This window comes from Peromyscus maniculatus, chromosome 11, assembly GCF_049852395.1.
Source record: "Peromyscus maniculatus bairdii isolate BWxNUB_F1_BW_parent chromosome 11, HU_Pman_BW_mat_3.1, whole genome shotgun sequence".
Lineage (NCBI taxonomy): Eukaryota > Metazoa > Chordata > Mammalia > Rodentia > Cricetidae > Peromyscus > Peromyscus maniculatus.
In genome coordinates, this window is record NC_134862.1 from 95,001 (window position 1) to 105,000 (window position 10,000).

At 53.6% G+C, this 10,000-nt stretch overlaps 1 long non-coding RNA gene across 3 annotated transcripts in view; it reads left to right on the forward strand.

Annotated features, from left to right (window-relative positions):
- LOC121826183 (uncharacterized) overlaps positions 1 to 10,000 on the forward strand; it is a 195,285-nt gene that overhangs the window by 77,293 nt on the left and 107,992 nt on the right. For all 3 annotated transcript variants that reach the window (XR_013043526.1, XR_013043527.1, XR_013043528.1), the window contains 2 exons: positions 5,602 to 5,718; positions 5,860 to 6,009. This is a non-coding gene — a long non-coding RNA (uncharacterized LOC121826183). The remainder of the gene's footprint in view (positions 1 to 5,601; positions 5,719 to 5,859; positions 6,010 to 10,000) is intronic.

The following is a 10,000-nucleotide window of genomic DNA, read 5'->3' on the forward strand; positions in this document are numbered from 1 at the left end:
AAGCCTCATAACATCCCCAGCCCTGTTTGCTTGCTTGCTTGCTTGCTTGCTTGCTTTTGTTAGTCTGTCCTGGAACTAGCTCTGTAGACCAGGCTGACCTTCAAATCACAGAGATCATGCTTTCCTCCGCATCATACAATTTCCTCCATAGCATCCAAAGCCTCTGGCCTCCATATTTAAATTAAAATAATTAACTAACCTGGCATTGATAAAGACAAAAATGAATAAAAGCAAAGGGAATCTGGCCTGGGGATGAGATGAAGCTACAGATGTTGGTTTGGGAACCTGAGCTAGTCTAGGGTTCTGATCTCAGCAGTGTGTGTGTACATAGAATACAGATCAGATACAAGTTCCGGTGGCGTTGGGAGTTGGGGTAGTATGATAAACAGCCCAAATGTTGATGGCAATGATGCTTGCTTGCTTTTGTTAGTTTTTGTTTGTTTGTTTAGTTTTTCAAGACAGTCTTTCTTTCTTTCTTTCTTTCTTTCTTTCTTTCTTTCTTTCTTTCTTTCTTTCTTTCTTTCTTTCTTTCTTTCTTTCTTTCTTTCTTCTTCCTTCCTTCCTTCCTTCCTTCCTTCCTTCTCCTTCTGTAATATGTACAGATCTGCCTGCCACTGCCTACCAAGTTTTCTTTTTAAACAAAAGCCACTACTGATTCAGGCCTGGAGCCATGGCATTTCTGGAATTTCCGGGAATCACATGTTAGGATCTGGCGCCCTCTTCTGATGACAGGTTGTACATTCAGATAGAGTGCTCATAGACATAAAATAAATAACATACGTGTTTTTATTATTTTTTGAGACAGGGTTTCTCTGTGTCGTCTCGGCTGTCCTGCAACTCACTCTGTAGATTCACTTGCCTCTGCCTCCCAAGTGCTCGGATTCAAGGTGTGCAACAGCACCACCAGGCCGTCAATCATTGTTTTTTAAAGACTCAAATGAATCAGAGGGCAGTGACCTGCCATTTCCACTTAAAGATAAGTTTTCTCCTCCAGTTTTAAGATAGTTCAGTGATCATGAAAGACAGAGACAGGACCCTGAGGGCACATCTAATGAGTAGTAGAGAGAATCCTATTTGACGACAGTTTACAGGAGCTTTTCATTAGCCCGAAGCTGCAGGGGAAAAAAAAAAAAAAAAAAAACATGAAAATTTCCAACCCACACACAGGGGTGGTGGGATCGCGGCCTGACTGCCCTCTTTCCAGCTAGCTGCTGAGTGCTGGGATTACAGGAAGGGGGTAGCACACCCAGCTCATACAGTACTGAGAGGATGGAGCCCAGGGCTTCCCCTTCCACTCATAAGTCAGATCCCCATTACTGCTGTCCCTTGCTGTTTGTTTTATTCCAAGTTAATTATAATTAACTTTTAAAATTCTACCTTTTTTCTCCCTGTCTCCCTCGCTCCTTCCTTCCTTTCTCTCAATCTTCTTTCTTTCTTTCTCTCTTTCTTTCTTTCTTTCTTTCTTTCTTTCTTTCTTTCTTTCTTTCTTTCTTTCTTCTCTTCTTTCTTGATTTTTCCTGCCCACTCCAATTCCTCTGGCCTCTCTAGGCACCTGTACTCATGTGAGTGAATCTACACACATACACCAGTGGAAATAATAAAAATTATAACGAACACTTAACATGGCATTAAAAAAAAACGTAAATAGAGCCGGGCGTTGGTGGCGCACGCCTTTAATCCCAGCACTCGGGAGGCAGAGGCAGGCGGATCTTTGTGAGTTCGAGGCCAGCCTGGGCTACCAAGTGAGTTCCAGGAAAGGCGCAAAGCTACACAGAGAAACCCTGTCTCGAAAAACCAAAAAAAAAAAAAAAAACGTAAATAAAAGGAACCGAAAACAAAACAGGGCTAGGGATGGGATGCACCAGCTAGTGGTGTTGGGTCCTCAGCAGTGTAAAAACTGTGGTGTTCCCACAACACACAGACAGAACAAAGCCATTTCTGGTGGTTGTTGTAGGGTGGGGGTAGGATGAGAAGAGAAGTCTAGGTACTGACTAAAAGTTTGTCTCTCTTTCTTCAATTCCCCCCCCCCCCAGGGTTTCTTGGTATAGACCTGCCTATCCTAGAACTCACTCTGTAGCCCAGGTGGGCCTCCAACTCTCAGCCTTAGCCGCCTCCAGATTGCTGAGAACATAGGTCTGAGTGATCCCCTGTGGCTAAGATTTGGGGTTTCTGTTTTTGTCCATTTATTCTTTGGTAGATGGGACCCAGATCAAATAATAGCAGAAACAAATGTGGGAATCAGTTGTTGCTCTGCCTTATGGTGTCTGTGCTCTGTGACCTTTTTTTTTTTTTCTTTTTTCTTTACCGTGTCTGTAACTCCACATTTCTTTTCTGTGTCTCTGGTGTCCCCCGAACACCCCCCCCCCCACACACACACACAGCAAACTAAACTTTTATGGTACTTTTCTTTTCACATGGAGAGCTCTTCACAATTCTGCACATGCAAATTGGTTTTAAATTTTGGCCCTCCAGAGGCTAGGAAATACAGAGAGAACAAAATGGACCTTGAAAAGTATGTCACATGGTGGGTTCCATCTTGGTGAGGTCACCAGACAAGATGGCTTCCATCCTCATGACTGCTTCCATTTTGGTGAGGTCAATAGCCATGCTGTTGGCTAACCACAGCTACTGAAAAGTTTTGAACTGTGAACCCCCACCAAACATACACGCGCGCGCACACACGCGCGCACACACACACACACACACACACACACACACACGGACACACGGACACACGGACCACACGGACACATAAATTTTGAAATTAAACCGAATGTACAATCAAGTAACAGAATAAATAAGAAATTAAAAGCAGACACATAGAGAAAAAAATGTTCCTCGAGTTACAGAAATAGAAGGAAGCCCAGTGTGGTGGTGCACGCCTTTAATCCTGTCATTGAGGAAACAGAGGTAGGTGCACGCCTTTAATCCCAGCACTAGGGAAGCAGAGGCAGCTGAGCTGGATCTCTCTGAATTGAAATTTGGCCTTGCACACAGAAAGAATTTCCTGACAGTTAAGTGAGTTCTACACATTGAGAAACACAGTCTCAAATAAAATAAAATAAAACAAAACAAAATAAAATATAGAAGAGGCCTGAGTTGTTGCGGCTGGAGAGATGTCCTAGCGGTTAAGAGCACTCACTGACTGTTCTTCCAGAGGACCCGGGTTCAATCCCCAGTACCCACATGGCAGCTCACAACTGTCTGTAACTCCAGTTCCAGGGGACGCTTACACAGACATCCACACAGGCAAAACACCAATGCACATAAAATAAGAATACATCAATTACTTAAAAAGGAGTTTTAATGACTTCCCTCACCAGCATTTCTGTCCTGTCTGTTGCTTTCGTCTGATCCCATCCCAGGTGAATTCTATTTGTGTTGATGTCTATTTATTTAATTTAAACTTTTTTTTTTTTCCTTCGAGACAGTGCTTTTTTGTGTAGCAGCTCTTGCTGTCCTGGAACTAGCTCTGTAGGCCAGGCTGGCCTCCAACTTCCATAGATCAGACTGCCTATTAACATGACCACTGCAGTGTGTGTGTGTGTGTGTGTGTGTGTGTGTCTGGCTGGCTGGCTGGCTGGCTGGGTACAGGTTTATGATTTCCAAAGCTGATTTCAGTGATCAATAAAGACAGAGACAGGACACCGAGGTCTTTTTCGGGAAAAACAAAACAACAACAAACAAAACGAACAAACCCAAAACCAAACACCAAACAGAATACTTCCACATTTCTTATCTCTTCGCGCCGCCCCCTGCCCCCCCCCCTCCGGCGAGGAAGGTAAACCTTTGTGAAACTTTTCTTTTCATGTAGACAGTACTGTCTGGATTGGGAGAGGCTCTTCACAATTCTGCACATACAAGTGCACATTCCACATGCAAATTGTTATTGAAAAGTTTTGAACTGGGACCTCACCCAACCCCCACTCCCACAGACACACAGGCACATCCAGAGACACTTAAAATTTGAAGTTAAACTAAATATACAATAAAGTAACAGAATAAGTAAGTAAGTAAACAAACAAATAAATAAATAAACAGACTCAGAGGGGAAAAAATGTTCTCAGAGTTCCAGAAATAAAAGGAAGCCTGGTGTGGTTGGTGCAAGTCTTTTAATCCCATCATTCAGGAGACAGAGGCAGGTCTCATCTAGGTAGTGACTTCCAGGCTATATGTAGAGAGGCCTCTGTCTGTCTCAGTCATTAAATGAATCCAAAATATTTAAAACTTGGAGGAGTCAAACACACAAAGGAAGGCAGTGCTGGGGGCCTGGCTCATGGGGGGGGGGGGGCGGCGGGGAGAGCCCTGGCCTAGGTGCCCAAAGCCCTGGGCTCCATCCTCTGGTCTGGGTTATGTGAAAAATTCTGTGTTTAAACTAGGTAGTCAGGCCGGGCAGTGGTGGCGCACTCGGGAGGCAGAGGCAGGCGGATCTCTGTGAGTTCGAGGATAGCCTGGACTACCAAGTGAGTCCCAGGAAAGGCGCAAAGCTACACAGAGAAACCCTGTCTCGGAAAACAAACAAACAAACAAACAAACAAACAACAACAACAACAAAAAAGGTTGACAGCCTGGTGGTGTTGTTGCACACCTCGAATCCGAGCACCTGGGAGGCAGAGGCAGGTGAATCTACAGAGTGAGTTGCAGGACATCCAAGACTACACAGAGAAACCCTGTCTCGAAAAACCAAAAATAAATAAATAAAAAATAAAAAAAAAAATAAAAATAAAAATAGGTAGGCAGTTAGGTAGGTAGGCGGGTAGGTAGGTAGTTAGGTAGGCAGGCAGGCAGACAGACAGACAGACAGACAGAACAAATAAATGCAATCAACTTTGAAAAACAAACATAGAATAAGGGAAAACAGAAGGCAGTTCAAGGGCAGCGTGGGTATGTGAGAAACCCTGCGTTTAAAATAATAGCTAGCTAGGTAGGTAGGCGGGTAGGTAGGTAGTTAGGTAGGTAGGCAGGCAGGCAGGCAGGCAGGCAGGCAGGCAGACAGACAGACAGACAGAACAAATAAATGCAATCAACTTTGAAAAACAAACATAGAATAAGGGCAAACAGAAGGCAGTTCAAGGGCAGCGTGGGTATGTGAGAAACCCTGCGTTTAAAATAATAGCTAGAAGCCAGTTCAAGGGCAGCCTGGGTTACGTGAAAGATCCTGCGTGTATATATATATATATATAATTCTGAATCAAACGAAAAGACTTAAAACAAAGCACTGTGACAATGTATTATCTCTGGAAAGAAAATACAAGTGCTGTTTTAATTTTTGCTCTAACTCGGTATTTAGTTTGAGAACTGGGGGTGGGAGTGGGCGGTGGCGGTGGCGGCAAGGAACACCACGACAAAAACCAAACCCCAAGCAGGCGGTGAAATGTCTTTAAAAGGACATCCATCTAAAATGGCAGGCACACGGAACTGCCCTCGCCGGCCGCCTGCCTGCCTGCCTGCCTGCCTCCCTTCCTCCCACCGAGTTTGGATGCCACCATCCCATAGTTGTGCTAGCCAGCCCCTCGCCCGCCCCACATACTCCGAGGAGTAACGGATCGATCGGTCAGTCACACTCTCTGTTTTAGAGAGCGATTCGCCTGTTTTTCACAGCTTCCTGTCATACTTTCGTTTTCGTATCCTGAGGGGGTCTGCCTGACTGTAGGCCGCGTTCGCTATGTCCCGGCGCGACCACGGCCAGCCAGCGTTTTTAACCACTCGGGAGAGGCGGTGAGTGCCCTGTCCTGTCACCCACGGCGGGGGGGGGGGGGGGGGGCGGCGGCATGATCATGGGAGGACCCTCCGGAGCGCCGGAGTGCTTGAGACGCGCGAGCGAGCGAGCGAGCGAGCGATCTGTGTTGTTTCCTTGAGGATGGAGACGGTTGTCGGGGGACACCTAGCGGTGGCAGTTATGCACGACGCTCCTGGTCCTCGGTCGCTGACAACAAGGGCAACGACGTGCCTGTCTTTAGCCGGGCGGAGTGACGATAGTCCCGGCAAGCGGGCGGATGTGTCCCGGAGGTTGGTGTCCTGCTTGGGAACGGTCTCTTTGTAGGAGGTTGTACCAGAGGACTAAGGCGGGAGTATGCGTGCTCCCTGGGCCAAATGAGAGACGCGGTATGGAGGGTGGAAGGCAACTTGAGCGGGTCGACCAGAAGGCTCAGGTCCTTCACGAATCACCGGTAGGTGTCGGGTCCACCCAGGCCTTTTTCTGCACGAGCCCCGGGTCCTCGGCGGCGGGCCTCGGCGTCCCGAAGCCGAGAGCGGGCGCCTGCTCCGGCCTCCCCGCCGGCCCTCTCCCGGGCCCCGTGGTCTCTCGGAGCTTTTTGTTTTCTCGTTGCTCCTGCACGAGCCCCGGGTCCCCGGCGGCGGGCCTCGGCGTCCCGAGGCCGAGAGCGGGCGCCTGCCCCGGCCTCCGCGCCGGCCCTGCCCGGGCCCCGTGGTGTCTCGGAGCCTTTTATTTTTTATTTCTGCACGAGCCCCCCCGGGTCCCCGGCGGCGGGCCTCGGCGTCCCGAGGCCGAGAGCATGCGCCTGTCCCGGCCTCCCCGCCGGTCCTGCCCGGGCCCCGTGGTGTCTCGGAGCTTTTTATTTTTTTAAATTTCTGCACGAGCTCCTGGGTCCCCGGCGGCGGGCCTCGGCGTCTCGAAGCCGAGAGCGGGCGCCTGCTCCGGCCTCCCCGCCGGCCCTCTCCCGGGCCCCGTGGTCTCTCGGAGCTTTTTGTTTTCTCGTTGCTCCTGCACGAGCCCCGGGTCCCCGGCGGCGGGCCTCGGCGTCCCGAGGCCGAGAGCATGCGCCTGTCCCGGCCTCCCCGCCGGTCCTGCCCGGGCCCCATGGTGTCTCGGAGCTTTTTATTTTTTTAAATTTCTGCACGAGCTCCTGGGTCCCCGGCGGCGGGCCTCGGCGTCCCGAGGCCGAGAGCATGCGCCTGTCCCGGCCTCCCCGCCGGTCCTGCCCGGGCCCCGTGGTGTCTCGGAGCTTTTTATTTTTTTAAATTTCTGCACGAGCTCCTGGGTCCCCGGCGGCGGGCCTCGGCGGTCCCGGCTTTCCTGCCCGTCGATCCTCGGTTTACTTTGTAGAGTTTCGCTCCCCCCCCCCCCCTTTGGTTGCCTCTCTCCACGTGCGGGCTGATCTCGGGTTCCTTGGCCGGGAGGGTGCGGGGTGCCCGGCTTTTCCAGCATGTCCATCTCGCTCTCTTGGTCCTCTTACGGTTATGAGGTCGACCAGTTGTTCCTTTGAGGTTCGGTTCTCTTTGTTCATGGGGACATTTTTGGGACGTTTCGCCCGGCTTGACTTCCAGAAGTTCCCTTGTGGCCTGTGAATTACTCCCCTGCACGTGTTGTCATTGTCACTCGTTGCGATCTGCCCTTATTGTACCTGCAGATAGGTACTGACACGCTGTCCTTTAAGTGGGTGACATTAAAGGACTATGGTTTCTGAGGTTGCCGTTTCCTCCGAGGCTGTCGGGTATTCCCGTCCACCCCCTCAGCCTCTGCTCTTGGGTCAAGGCAGCACCTCGAGCCCGGCCCCGCGCGTGCTTCCCGTCCTTTGGCGGCGCTGTGTGCCTCTTTCTTTGGGCGGCCCTTTTGTGGCTGGCTGGCTGCGTCGCGTGTCAGGTGTTCCCGCTTCGTGGTTGTTGTCGCCCGTCTTTTTACCGTGCCAGTGGGGGATGGCCGAGGGCTCCTGTGGAGAGGCGCTGTGTTTTGGGCCTGTGCCCCTGCCCCTCTCCCGCTGTGTCTCCCTGGCCATTACCGGTTTTTTATTTTCCGCCCATCGGCCCGTGGCGCTCCCGAGACTCTCCGCTGGCCAGGCCGGGTCGCGCCGCGTTTTTTTCGGCCCCCTCTCCTTGCCTCGTGCCTCCCGAGTGCACCTGCGGGGCGTTGCTCCTTATTTTGAGGCAGAGAAGGGATTTTTTTTTTTTTCTCTCCCGTTTTTTTCTTTTTCTTTCTTTCGGGTCTTTGGAGCTCCCGAGCCTCCATTGGGTTCCCCGGTTTTTTTTTTTTTTTTTTTTTTTTTTTTTCCTTCTCTCCTTCCCCTCTTCTCTCTCGCGGTGTGGTTCTCGCGCTCTCGCTTGGTTTACTCCCGACTTGGCTTCTCTACTCGCGTGGAGGTGCCCTTTTTTTTTTTTTCCCTCTGGATCGATGTGGTGCTCTCGTGCTGTCTTCGGGCCGGAGCCTAAGCCGCGCCAGGCGAGGGACGGACATTCATGGCGAATGGCGGCCGCTCTTCTCGTTCTGCCAGCGGGCCCCTCGTCTCTCCTCCCCACCCTCGGGGGTGGTGTGTGGAAGGCAGGGGTGCGGTTATCCGGTCTGAGCCCTATCTGGCCCCCGCACTTCCCGCTGTGGTTCGTGGGGTTTCCTGTGACGCGTCAGGTGCTCTGTCGCCCTTGATGCGGTTCACTCTGCCCGGTGTGGTTTGTTCGGCCCTCTTCCTCTGACTTGGGGGAAGGGGTTTGACCGATCTGCCGCGTCGCATGCCCTTCCCGACCGGTGTGTGCGCGTGCCTCGCTCGCGGTCGTCGCGGTGCTCCTGGAGCGTTCCAGGCTGACCCTCAAAGGTGCCCGTTTCTGAGTGGCGGCGTCGTTTCCCGTTCCCCGGCGCGCCTCCTGTGCTCGGTCTGGCTGCAGTAGCGGTGCGTGTTTTTGTTCCCGGTTCGTTGGCGGCGGGTCCGTGCCTCCTCTGGAGGCGGGAGGTCGAGAGACCCCGAAGGGGGGATTAGCGGTAAGAGAGGCTCTGCGGCGTTACCCATCTCCCGAGAAGGGGGGACGCTTGCTTTGTCGAGCCACCCACCCGCGCTGCTGTAACTTAACTGCCTTCTCCCGTAGGCTCTGCGTTGGTGCTGGTGTGGAGCGTTGGCGGGGCCGGCCTTGTTTAGCTTTACCCCCTTTAGAGGGGGTAAGTCTGTAAGGACTCCCCGTCGTTGCCACCCGGCGGGTGCTCGAGAGGCCTGGCTCTCGGGGGGTGTGCCCGTTTTTTAATCTCGGCCCGGGCTCCCCTGTCCGCGAACGCTCAAGGTGTTTGTGACCTGGAAAGGAAAAAAAAAAAAAAAAAAAAGCCTTTACCGATACCGCAGACCTCCCCACGCCCGCCCGCCGTCTTTCCCGTTCCTCTCTGGCGGTCGGGCGTGCACGTCGTTGCCTGCACGCGCGCCGCTCTCGGCCGCCGCGGCTTGGAGGCCCCGTCGGGCTGGGTCCGTCCCGCCCTCATTGAGAAAAGTCTCTTCTCTAGCGATCCGAGGAAGGGGCGTGCTCTCGCGGTCTCGTTGGGGTTCTCTCCCGCACGGTCCCCCTCGACCGCCCGCCCGCCCCGACCGCCCGATGCGCGTAGCTTTGGCCGGGTGTCCCCCTACGCCCGTCTCCGGGGGAACCCGAGTGTTTGTGCTCCTTTGGCCTAACGCGGCCCGCGCCTCCTCGCTCCGAGTCCGAGGGGGGATCACGCGGGGCAAGAGCCATGGTCATGCCGGCGTGTTTGGAGCCCGGGGATTTCTCGTGGTTTTGTGGAGGGTCGCCGCGGGATGACGTGGAACGGAAGGGGTGTGGGGCTGTGTGTGGTAGGTGGGCTTCCCGGGTCCCACCCGTCCCCCTCCCCGACGTGTTCGCCTCGCCTGCCCGCCGCGTGCGGCCCCCTCCCGCGCGTCCCCGTTTTCGCCGTTCCCGCGACGCGGACATGCCCGTGTGTGTCGCGTTGCGCGTTGTCGCTTGTGCTGCGGCGTGGTGGAGTCGCCTCGCTCTCCCCCCTCCCCGGCAGCGTTCCCACGGTTGGGGACCACCGGTGACCTGTTCCCCCTTCTCGGGGCCGGGGATCCGGGTCTGGCGGGATCGACCTCTCTCTCGGGTGCGTGCGGCCTTTGGGGAACGACGGTCGGTCGTCCGCGGCGCGTCGCCGGACGCGTCGGGGCCCATTCCCGCTCGAGGGTCTTCGGCGGTGGCGGCGGCGTCGGTAGTCTCCCGTGTTGAGTCTTCCCGGGCTCTCCGGGGGGCCGTCGGTTTCGGGCCGGATCGGTGCCGCAGGCGT